Consider the following 13,017-nt stretch of genomic DNA (forward strand, 5'->3'; position numbering starts at 1 on the left):
CAGGCAACAAGAGAAAAGCCTGTACAGCAACAAAGACCCAAAGCAGCTATTAAAAAAAAAAAAACAAACACAGTTGCATATTCAAAAAACAAAATGCTTCAGTCTGCTTTATTTCTTTCTTTATGCTTCTGCTAGATCTTAAAGATTGCAATAAATCTTTTAGTGCTTCATACATTACAGACAACAAATATTTTCTGAATTATTGAGTGCACTTAAGAAAATAGACATTTCACCCCACTATGCAGGTCTGTTGGCAGCTAGAGTCCCATTGTGCCAACCTACTTTCCATTAAAATGCTACAGCTATAAGAAATTAGGAGTAGATTCATGGGACATACTAATAATTAAAATACATAAGATCCTAGACAATTTTGAAGTTCCTAAAGTCCATTCCCTTCTTCTGAATGTGAACTCATTTCAGTGTTGAAACCAGACATAGCTGTAGTCTAAGATTTCTATCTTCTTGTATGCTCAGTTGTGTCGGACTCCTTTGAACCCTATGGACTGTAGCCCACCAGGCTCTTCTATACATAGGATTTTCCAGGCAAGAATGCTGGAGTCAGTTGCATTACCTTCAGGGGATCTTCCCAACCCAAGGCTCAAACCCACATCTCCTGCATCTCCTACATGGCAGGTGGATTCTTTACCACCTAAGCCATCGGGGAAGCCTTGTATTACTTATAACCCATTATTTCAGGAAACTTAAGTGATTCTCTGGCTGCTTAGGATCAAAAGAACTAATGACATATATCCTTCTGTTTATACTGTCTTAAAGGAAAGCTGAAATTACACAAAGTATAGTCACTTGGGAGTTTTAAAAGACTAGCAATTTTTCACTTTGTATGTTTTGCTAATTATCTGTCTCTCCTGAGAAAAATGTAAGTTATATAAGAGGCAGGGATTCTATGTGACTATTTACTGCTATTCAGCACTCACTATATAACGGCAACCCACTCCAGTGTTCTTGCCTGAAGAATCTCAGGGACAGGGGAGCCTGGTGGGCTGCCGTCTATAAGGGTCACACAGAGTTGGACACGACTGAAGTGACTTAGCAGCAGCAGCATTCCTCTTTATATGAATGACATTAGAAAAACACATTTTCAAAGATAATTATAATAGATCTTTTTTTTCTCCTTAAGTAGGTCCTTTTAGATCAAATTTATACAGATACCACTTGTTTTTACTTCAAATGATTTTGAATCTTATACAGAAATCTTAGCAAAATCAATTTTAGACTTGAATTAATCTTATGCTTCAGATTCTCCTGCAATGATAAGATGAATGTTTAATTTGGAAAAATAAACAAACAGTCTATAGCACTGGCAAAAGGTCAACTTGACATATTCTTTGTTTTACCAATAATATAAGAAGCAACTATTTTCAAGTGAATGAAACAATCTTCTAATAATAACTGAATATATCAATTCTTATATTTTTCTACACCTATTTTGAAAAAGGATTCAATTCAAATCTCTATAAAAGTGAATTTTTATGAGAATTCCCTTAAGGTCCAGTGGTTAGGACTCCAAGATTCCACTGGAGGGGGCCCGGGTTTGATCTGTGGTGGGGAACTAAGATCCAGCAAGCAGCACTGTGTGACCAAAAAAAATTGCTTCACTTTTTAAGCTTGCTCAAATTCATGTCCATCAAGTTGGTGATGCCATCCAACCATCATCCTCTGTCGTTCCCTCCAGAGGACATATAATGAAGACTGAGTGCAGCCAAAAAGAAGAAGAAGAAAAGCTGTAAAGTAAAATTTTAAAAAATATACCTTTCCCTTTAAGAGATCACATAAGAAGTAGACCAATTTCTTCATATGCCCAGCTATAAAGCTAGCCTAGAAGTTATAAAAAGTTAATTACAGTCCACGTTATGACAAAGATCATGTTCCCGAAAATTAAAATGGTACAGTGATTAAATTAACTAATATTAATTAAGATGAACATGCTGACTTTAGGAAAGTTTATGACAAGGTCTCATATCAATAACAACATATTTTAGATAATAAATTGTGGACTGAATAATTAGAGTTAGGGTCATGCAAATCTCATTGAAACTCAAATATAAAAGAGTGTTGATTAAAAATTCTACATCTTTTTTGGAAAAAATAGGTCTAAAGAAGTGCCAACCTGCCAACTATTAAACACTTTTTGTTGGAGATGACTCTTGAGAGTCCCTTGAACTGCAAGGTGATCAAACCAGTCAATCTTAAAGGAAATCAAGCCTGAATATTCACTGGAAGGACTGATGATAAAGCTGAAGCTCCAATATTGTGGCCACCTGATGCGAAGAGCCGATTCACTGGAAAAGACCCTGATGCTGGAAAAGCCTGAAGGCAAAATGAAAAGTGGGCAGCAGAGGATGAGATGGTTAGATAGCAATACTGACTCAATGGACATGAATTTGAGCAAACTCTGGGAGATGGTGAAGAACAGGGGAGCCTGGTGAGCTGTAGTCCTTGGGATCGCAAAGAGCTGGACATGACTTAGCAACTGAAGAACAACAAATCAGTTATTTGGATTATGACATAGAAGGCATGTGTATTAATTTGGTAAAAGACAAAAGCTGGGAGGAATGACTAATAAAACAGGCAATAGAATATAGAATTAACTTCATCTTAGGCAGGAACACAAGGCTAAATGCAGCAAGATTAAATGTAATGTGCTCAGAATTTTTTAAAAAGTCAGAATTATATGTGAGGATAGAAGAATAAGATCAAGCTTGGAAATTTTAGCCAACAAAGCTATGACCTTTTTGCTTAAGCTAATACAATTTAATGCTACATGCTGCTGCTGCTGCTAAGTTGCTTCAGTCGTGTCCGACTCTGTGCGACCCCATAGACGGCAGCCCACCAGGCTCCCCCATCCCTGTCCCTGGGATTCTCGAGGAAAAGAACACTGGAGTGGGTTGCCATTTCCTTCTCCAACACATGAAAGTGAAAAGGGAAAGTGAGGTCGCTCAGTCATGTCTGACTCTTAGCGACCCCATGGACTGCAGCCTACCAGGCTCCTCCGTCCATGGGATTTTCCAGGCAAGAGTACTGGAGTGGGGTGTCATCGCCTTCTCCGATGCTACATGGTAGTGATTAAAGAATTAAATATTCTCCTACTGTTACTAATCTAATTCCATCTAGAGAACAAACAGCATGGGATTAACCACTATGCATATCAACTATGGTTAAGGAGCAGTAGGGGAAAAGGACTTGTTCAGGTTCCCACTTTGCAATTCAAATAGCTGAATTCCATCTCTGAGTAGTAGTAGATTTCCAACGGGGGTTCTAGTGGTGACAGCAAAAACTACGGACTCATGATAACATGCCAAAATCCCCAGTGACTTCTACCTCCGTCCCTATCTCTAGAATCGGAAAATGAGGCTGGGACTAGGTCAGGTGAATATACATATCTGTTTCAATGCCCCCAAATTTAAAGGGGGTAAATGAAAATCAAAAATTTCACTCAATTCATGATATTTTACATTTTCAAGGTGATGTGTCACATCAGTTTACAACATCTAACACTTAGCAAGACACAAAAACTTTAACAACATAAGAGAAATGTTAAACAGAGAAGGATGTTTGAGATAAAACTGACTATTAGTAAAAGTTATCGCACTTCCCTGGTGGTCTAGTGGTTGACATCTGCCTGCCAACGCAGGGGATATGTGATCAATCCCTGGTCCGGGAAGATCGCACATGCCACGGGGCAACTAAGGCTGTGTACCACAACTACTGAGCCTGAGTGCCTACAGCCCAGGCTCCGCAACAAGAGAAGTCACCAAAATGAGAAGCCCGAGCACTGCGTCTAGAGAGTAGCTCCTGCTCACTGCAACCAGAGAAAGCTAATGCATTGCAATGAAGACCCAGCACAGCCAAGAACTAATTAAAAAATAAATAAGTTATCAGTTACAATGGAATATTATTCAGCCATCAAAAGAAATGACGTTCTAACACATACTACAACGTGGATGAATGCTGAAAACATTGCACAAAGGAAATAAGCCACACACAAAAAGCCATGTGTATCATTTCACATATAAGCAGCCCTTAAAATAACTCAAGCAATTAGTTATTAAGTTATTTAATTATTAAGAAACAAGGAAATCATTCCCCACTCACATACTACACCTTATAGAAAGAACTACTTAGAATTCAGAATGCATTTTCCTTTACAACCAATGATCAGATTTCCCTGGTTAACCCCATGAATTCTACATAAATTATAATGTGGTTAAAATACTGAGTAAGTAACAATAATTTAAAGAACACTTTAAAAGTATACAACTGTGAATGTATTCATTTCATCTGTAATTTGAACTAAATAAGCTTAGGGGCTAAGTATAAGAATGCAGTCATTATTTACAAATATCATACACTATGCGGTGAAAAGGAAATAAAAAGACAATATGAATGTTTCAGTCCATTTCTCCTCTTTATCCTGGCCCTATGCAGTCCCCACTGCTAAGATTTTATTTTCTTTTAGTTTTTATTTATTTTTGGCTGCATTGGTTCTTTGCTGCTGTCGTGGGCTTTCTCTAGTTGCTGGGAGTGGAGTGCTACTCTGTAGGTACATGGGCTTCTCACTGCAGTGGCTTCTCTTGTTGCAGAGCACTGGCTCCAGGGTGTGCAGGCTTCAGTAGCTGCAGCCCATGGGCTCAGTAGCTGTGGTGCACAGGCTTAGTTGCCCCACAGCCTGTGGGGTCTTCCTGGACCAGGGATTGAACCAGTGTCCTTTGCGTTGCAAGGTGAATTTTTTTTTAATTTTATTTTATTTAACTTTACAATATTGTATTGGTTTTGCCATATATCAAAATGAATCTGCCACAGGTATACATGTGTTTCCCATCCTGAACCCTCCTCCCTCCTCCCTCCCCATACCCTCCCTCTGGGTCATTCCAGTGCACCAGCCCCAAGCATCCAGTATCGTGCATCGAACATGGACTGGCGACTCGTTTCATATATGATATTATACATATTTCAATGCCATTCTCCCAAATCATCCCACCCTCTCCCTCTCCCACAGAGTCCAAAAGACTGTTCTATACATCTGTGTCTCTTTTGCTGTCTCGTATACAGGGTTATTGTTGCCATCTTTCTAAATTCCATATATATGCGTTAGTATACTGTATTGGTGTTTTTCTTTCTGGCCTACTTCACTCTGTATAATAGGCTCCAGTTTCATCCATCTCATTAGAACTGATTCAAATGTATTCTTTTTAATGGCTGAGTAATACTCCATTGTGTATATGTACCACAGCTTTCTAATCCATTCATCTGCTGATGGACATCTAGGTTGCTTCCATGTCCTGGCTATTATAAACAGTGCTGCGATGAACATTGGGGTACATGTGTCTCTTTCAATTCTGGTTTCCTCAGTGTGTATGCCCAGCAGTGGGATTGCTGGATCATAAGGCAGTTCTATTTCCAGTTTTTTAAGGAATCTCCACACTGTTCTCCATAGTGGCTGTACTAGTTTGCATTCCCACCAACAGTGTAAGAGGGTTCCCTTTTCTCCACACCCTCTCCAGCATTTATTGCTTGTAGACTTTTGGATCGCAGCCATTCTGACTGGCGTGAAATGGTACCTCATTGGGTTTTGATTTGCATTTCTCTGATAATGAGTGATGTTGAGCATCTTTTCATGTGTTTGTTAGCCATCTGTATGTCTTCTTTGGAGAAATGTCTATTTAGTTCTTTGGCCCATTTTTTGATTGGGTCATTTATTTTTCTGGAATTGAACTGCAGGAGTTGCTTGGATATTTTTGAGATTAGTTGTTTGTCTGTTGCTTCATTTGCTATTATTTTCTCCCATTCTGAAGGCTGTCTTTTCATGCAAGGTGAATTTTTAACCACTGGACCACCAAGGAAGTCCCACTGCTGAGATTATTAATCAGACAAAAGAAAGCTAAAGAAAAAATGAGCAGCTGGAGTAGCCACAGAGGAAATAATCAAGTCCCTCCATGCCAGAAATGTCCTTGATAATACATCTATCTAAAATCACATTTCCAGAACCTAGACTACCATTCCTCTGAAGATTGATCAATCAAGCAAGATACTAACATGTTTGGTTATCCTTTTCCATGTCTTAATTTCATCCAGGAATCAGTTCAAGTCAAGAAGTAATGTGCATGAAACTAAGATTGGTGACAAGTAATAGCAGTTTCAGACCCTGCATCTGAAATCGTTATAACTAGGCTCAAACACGTCTTCATTAATCTAAATAGGAACCATTACAGTCAACACATTTCTGTCAAGGAGAAGTAAGTTTGCTCATTCTTGTAGCATAAAAATCCTTGTTTTGGAATTTGACAAACTATTGGAAAGCATTTTCTGCGTACTGTTAGTTGTGGAAGCATTTTTCCTGCAAAAAGTTGTTGAGATGGTTGAAGAAGTAGTAATCAGTTGGTGAGATGTCAGGTAAATATGGAGGATAAGGCAAAACTTCATAGCCCAATTCGTTCAGCTTTTGAAGCATTGGATGTGTAACATGTAGTCAGGCATTGTCGTGGAGAAGAATGCCAGCGGCAGACGTTGCAGTTTTTGGTGCATCTCATCAATGTGCTGAGCATACTTCACAGATGTAATGGTTTCGCTGGGATTCAGAAAGCTGTAGTGGATCGGACAGCCAACAGCCAGCAGACCACCAAACAGTGACCATGAGCCTTTTTTTGGGAGTAAGTTTGACTCTGGGAAGTGCTCTGGAGCTTCTTCTCAGTCCAAGTGCTGAGTCAGTCATCACTGGTAGCTGCATAAAATCCACTTTTTATCGCACATCACAATCTGATCACGAAATGGTTCCTTGTTGTGTAGAATAAAAGAAGATGACACTTCAAAACAATTTTTTTTTGATTTGTGGTCAGCTTATGAGGCACCCACTTATCGAGCTTTTTCACCTTTCCAATTCGCTTCAAATGCCAAATGATCTTAGAATGATCAATGTTGAGTTCTTGAGCAACTTCTCATGTAAGTTGTAAGATCATCAGCTTATTGATGTTATGCTCTCAGTTGGTTGTTGTCAATTCTGATGGCCGGCCACTATACTTCTCATCTTCAAGGCTCTCATCTTCTTTGCAAAACTTCTTGAACCATCGCTGCACTGTACATTCATTAGCAACTCCTGGGCCAAACACTTTGTTGATGTAAGGTGTCTCTGCTGCTTTACGACCCATTTTGAACTTGAGTAACAAAATCGCTTGAATTTGCTTGTTGTCTAACATCAAAAATATGCATTCAACAAATAAATAACATTCTGGGATATCTTATCATCAGGCAAATTTGAGAAACACCACACAAACCCAAACACACTTCATTCCAGGCAACAAAGACAAAAATAAATAACTATATCAAACTACAAAGTTTATGCACAGCAAAGGAGATCAACAAATCCCTAGTCCCAAATAAACGTAAAATAAACAGCAAGTAATAATTCATTAGCAAAAAACATAAAGCAAAAAATTGTGCATTAAAGTAATGTATCATGAAACCACATCTATTTAAGAATGTATTTCAATATCAAATGGCAAAGTTAATGCAAAACCGCAATTACTTTTGCATCAACCTAATATAAGTGTAACTTAATGATGCTAAAGCTGAAACTCCAGTACTTTGGCCACCTCATGTGAAGAGCTGACTCATTGGAAAAGACTCTGATGCTGGGAGGGACTGGGGGCAGGAGGAGAAGGGAACGACAGAGGATGAGATTGGCTGGATGGCATCACTGACTTGATGGACGTGAGTTTGAGTGAACTCTGGGAGTTGGTGATGGACAGGGAGGCCTGGCGTGCTGCGATTCATGGGGTCGCAAAGAGTCGGACACAACTGAGCGACTGAACTGAACTGAACTGAATCACTTTACTGTATACTAGAAACTAATAACAGTGATGTAAAGCAACTATGCGTTAATCAAATAAATTTTTAAAAAGAGAAGTAATTGAGCATACAGCACTCTTTCTGCACAAACGTACACCGGTTACTGGTAAAAATAAACCTGGAAGGAAGTCAATAGCCAAACTAAGAGAACCGCGAGGCGCTGTCATATGCAACTGCTCCCTTGTAGCTACATTTAAGAATATGTGGGCTCTAAAATGCCAGTTTTAAGAACTGAGATGTCTTTGTGCCAAGATATTCTTATATTCCTATTTCCCTCAGTAGCCAAAAATATGCATTCAACAAATAAATAACATTCTGGGATATCTTATCATCAGGCAAATTTGAGAAACACCACACAAACCCAAACACACATTCATTCCAGGCAACAAAGACAAAAATAAATAACTACATCAAACTACAAAGTTTATGCACAGCAAACGAGATCAACAACAAAATGAAAAGGCAATGAAGCAATGGGAAAAATATTTGCAAGTCATGTGTACGATAAGGGGTTAATATCCAAAATATATAAAGAACTCAATAGCCAAAAGAAACAAAACAAAAAAGAAACTGGGTTTGGATAAGGACAGAGGAACTGAATATAGACATTTTTCCAAAGACATACAAATGACCAACAGGTACATTAGGTACATCACTAGTCATTAGGAAAATACAAATCAAATCACAAGAAAATATCACCTCACACCTGTTGGAACAGCTATCATTAAAAAGATGAGACACTGTTGCACGGTGTACATGACAGTTATCAAGAGAGCAAATTAAAAGAGGTCTTCTCATGAGTAAAAATTCTTTTCTTTTTTATATCTATATAGAATGACAGATGTTTAAATTTACTGTGGCAACATTTCAAGAAATATGTAAGTCAAATCATTATGCTGTACACCTTAAACTTCAATGCTGGATGTCAATTTGTATCTTGATAAAACTGGGAAAAAAAATAAAGTGGTGAGGCTGTGGAGAAAATGGAGCCCCAGGGTACTATTGGCAGGAATGTAAATTGGTGCAGTCATTATGGAAAACAATATGGTGGTTCCTTAAAAAATTAAAAATAGGATTACCATATAATCCAGCAATCCCATTTCTGGGAATATATCCAAGGAAACAAAAACAGGATGTCAAAGACATATATGTACTCCCACTTTCAATGCAGCAAATATTATTCACAATAGCCAAGATATGGAAACAACTTAAGTATCCATCAATGGATAAATGAATAAAGATGTGGTATCCCCTTGAGGAGAAAATGGCACCCCACTCCAGTATGATTATCGGAAAAATCCCATGGACAGAAGAGCCTGGCAGACTACAGTCCATGGGGTCGCAGAGTCAGATGCGATTAAGCACACATACATTTACAGTGGGGTCACACAGAGTCGGACACGACTGAAGCGACTTAGCAGCAGCAGCAGCAGCATTATTCAGCCACAAGAAAGAAGAAAATCCTGCCATTTGCAGCAACATGAATAAAGCCTGAGGGCACTATACTACAAGTAATAAACCACAAAGGGAAAGAAAACTTCTGGTGTCACTGACATGTGGAATCTTTCAAGGGGAAAAAAAAGGTCAAGCTCTTAGAAACTGAGTGGAAAAGCAGTTACCAAGGCTTGGGGGAAACAAGGACAGGAAGGGAGAAAGGCACAAACTTCTCAGCTGTAAGATGAAGGAGGATGTCTGAGAACCTAATGTACAACATGAACATAGTTGATAATACTATTAATACATTATATACTACTAATTCAAATTCATTAAGAGAACTTAAGTGTTCTTACCAAAACAAACAAAAAATCCCAAGAGTTAGATTCTGTAAATTCCAGGATAACAAATTGTTTTAGAAATTTAAAGAAACTGCTGTGATGGCAATTTTTAAAAAATAGAGTAAATATCCCAATTCACACTTCTAAGATATATCTTAACTCTTAAAAGGATACATCAAAAATTAGTAAGAGGGAATTCCCTGGCGGTTGGTCCAGTGGTTAGGACTCCACGCTTCCACTGTCAGGGGACTCGGTTCACTGCCAGGGGCTGGGTCAGGTAGCTAAGATTCCACAAGCTGCACACTAAGGCCAAGGAAAAAAAATCCTGGTAAGAAATATTCTTCCTTCTGGGAAGGGAAATGAGGTGGCCTTAGGGGACTAGGTGGAAAGGAGATTTTTTTCACCGTCTGTTCTTTTATAAATTTTGAACCATGAGAATGTATCATTTGTTTAAAAGTACAGAAAGAGAACAAGAAAAAAAAGATATATTTTCTAATTGTCCTCACTGGCCATATCACACTGACAGGGATATAAATCATGTAAGAAATGAAGCCAAGGTCACCAGAGAAGACGGTTTTTCAATAGAAGGCAGTGTCGTGCATCTTATGAGGGTAAAAGAATTAACATGACAAACGTAGGTTCTTGCAACTGCAGGTAAGTTTTCAGTGAAACATAATTGTTACCAACTCTGGAACCAAAAAGATCTGGGGTCAAATCCTAGCTCTTCTAATTAGGAGTTGTATGGTCAAATAAATTATGTAACTTCAATTTGCTAGTCTAGATAATGGGACTACCTACCTCCATGGTGCTATTAATAATAACACCAGCCACATGGTATGGTGAAAATTAAATGAGATAATTTACATAAAATAATTATTCTAAGCCAGGTACATAGTAAATAACTCCATGAATTTTAGTTATTATCATCATCCATGGGAGGCAACACAGAACAGTAGCTAATAAGGATTTGGATACCTGGACCTGAATCCTGGATCTCATTAGGTTTAATACTGGGGCAAGTAACCTAACATCCTTAAGACTTGGTATCTTTTTCTCATTCATAAAATGGTAGTAACATCAGTACTTGCATCATGAAAAACATAATATATACAAATGTGTAAGTTAAATGAAAAGATAAAAAACTGTGAATTTACTAGGCAAACACAATTTTTACCAAGTATTCAAAGTTAATATCCCCATTAACAGAATTATGTGGTTGTTCAGAGTATAATACTAAAAGCAGCATATAATATTAACAAACCACCACCAAAGTCTCTCACAGTCATATAGTATCTCTGAGGGAAAGGTCTGGTTTCAAATTAACAAATTACTTTTATTTGTACCTCCTGTAATGTTTGCAAACCACGTTATCATATATAACTCTGTTATTGCCAGTTTGGGATTCAGCTGAAATTATCCATAGAAGGATAAAATGAACCACCTTGGTCATTACAGCATGATGCTCTAAGTGACCTCGTAGAGAAAAGGCTCATCGTAAGCCCAGGTCATATCTCTTTGGGATTCAAGGACATGAAATAAATGCCCTATTATCCTCCAAATAAACAGGCTGGTGAGGGCTTAATGTGGTTCTTATGGGTGACTGAAAAAAGTATTCCTGATCCTAGTAAGGGGAAAAAAGAGACAATGAAAATCAGTAATGGGGACTATTTTTCAGTCCAAAAACATTCAATACAGTGCTTTCAAAATACCAGTACAATTAAGCTGCTGACCCTTTTTCAGGGCTCTCTTGGACAAACGAAAGGATCCCCAAACATACTTGAATGAGGGACTTCAACTCTTAGGAACTAAAGGTATCATGAGAAGTGCCCCCGACCAATCAGAACCAGAAACCAAAGGAACTTTGCTGGAAGACTGATAAATGGACTGTGGTAAATCATACTGCATGTGGTTCCATGCTGCAACTTCTACCAACAGAAAACCCACAGGTTATCAAGCTATCAAGCTTTGATGACTTTACCAACTATCTAGTATCTTGATTGTGATGGTAGATACATGCACCCACACAGTTATAAAACTATACAGAATTAAACACACACACATGGAAAGCGAAATGAGATCAGTGGATAATACCAGTGACAATACCTGGCTGTGGTTTTTTTGCATCTGGAAAATGTTATCTTCACGAAAAACTGGCAAAATATATTTTTATTGTTGTTATTAAGTGCTCTTTTCTTTGTTATTAAGTGCATGTGAATCTGTATTTATCTTATTAAAAATTTCAGTTAAAAAGTTTAGGACGAACAGATCTTAATATTTGAGTAAATGTATCACAGAAAGAATTTTTAGGAAAAATTTTCTGTTAAATGTATTCTACATAATATTTTCTCTCTACTATTAGCTATAATAGCTAGTTTTTCTCCTAAAGGGCAAGTGACCACAGAAAAAAATTCCACACAGATCGACACATTTACAACATGAATGTATTTGAAAACAAAAAATAATATAACACTTTCCCAATTAAAAAGAAGAAGCAAACTGAGACTTCCCTCACTGTCCAGTGGTTCAAATTCTGTGCCCCCTACACAAGGGGCATGGGTTCAACCCCTGGTTAGGAACTAAGATCCCACACGCTGCACAGCACAGCGAAAAAGAAAGAAAGAAAGAAAGAAATTATTTATAAAGCCAAAAAACTAATAAAATTATACCCCACATAACAAATATTATCTATGTGCCAGGCATCAAATGGAGAGACAGTAAAGAACAACTTAACTGATCTTTCTTGGCACCAACATTTTGTTGAACTTTAATCAGAAACTGACATATACCTCTTCATTTTGTCTTGGAACTTACTCTTGTAGATTTTTTAAAAGTCCTTTGAAATGGCAAAATTATTTGATCCAGTGCTGTATATATGGACATCACCAGATGGTCAACACCAAAATCAGATTGATTATATTCTTTGCAGCCAAAGATGGAGAAGCTCTATACAGTCAGCAAAAACAAGACCAGGAGCTGACTGTGGCTCAGACCATGAACTCCTTATTGCCAAATTCAGACTTAAATTGAAGAAAGTAGGGAAAATTACTAGACCATTCAGGTATGACCTAAATCAAATCCCTTATGATTATACAATGGAAGTGAGAAATAGATTTAAGGGCCTAGATCTGATAGATAGAGTGCCTGATGAGCTATGGAATGAGGTTCGTGACAATGTACAGGAGACAGGGATCAAGACCATTCCCATGGAAAAGAAATACAAAAAAGCAAAATGGCTGTCTGCGGAGGCCTTACAAATAGCTGTGAAAAGAAGAGAAGCGAAAAGCAAAGGAGAAAAGGAAAGATATAAACATCTGAATGCAGAGTTCTAAAGAATAGCAAGAAGAGATAAGAAAGCCTTCTTCAATGATCAATGCAAAGA

The 13,017-nt window shown here is 37.9% G+C and overlaps 1 protein-coding gene and 1 pseudogene across 1 annotated transcript in view; one reads left to right on the top strand and one right to left on the bottom strand.

The window, feature by feature from the left end:
* USP32 (ubiquitin specific peptidase 32) overlaps positions 1-13,017 on the bottom strand; it is a 204,900-nt gene that overhangs the window by 108,540 nt on the left and 83,343 nt on the right. The window lies entirely within an intron of this gene.
* The window catches only part of LOC105004122, a 36,116-nt pseudogene that overhangs the window by 9,424 nt on the left and 13,675 nt on the right, over positions 1-13,017 (top strand).

Source organism: Bison bison, unplaced genomic scaffold (assembly GCF_000754665.1).
Source record: "Bison bison bison isolate TAMUID 2011002044 unplaced genomic scaffold, Bison_UMD1.0 scf7180017864472, whole genome shotgun sequence".
Classification (NCBI taxonomy): domain Eukaryota; kingdom Metazoa; phylum Chordata; class Mammalia; order Artiodactyla; family Bovidae; genus Bison; species Bison bison.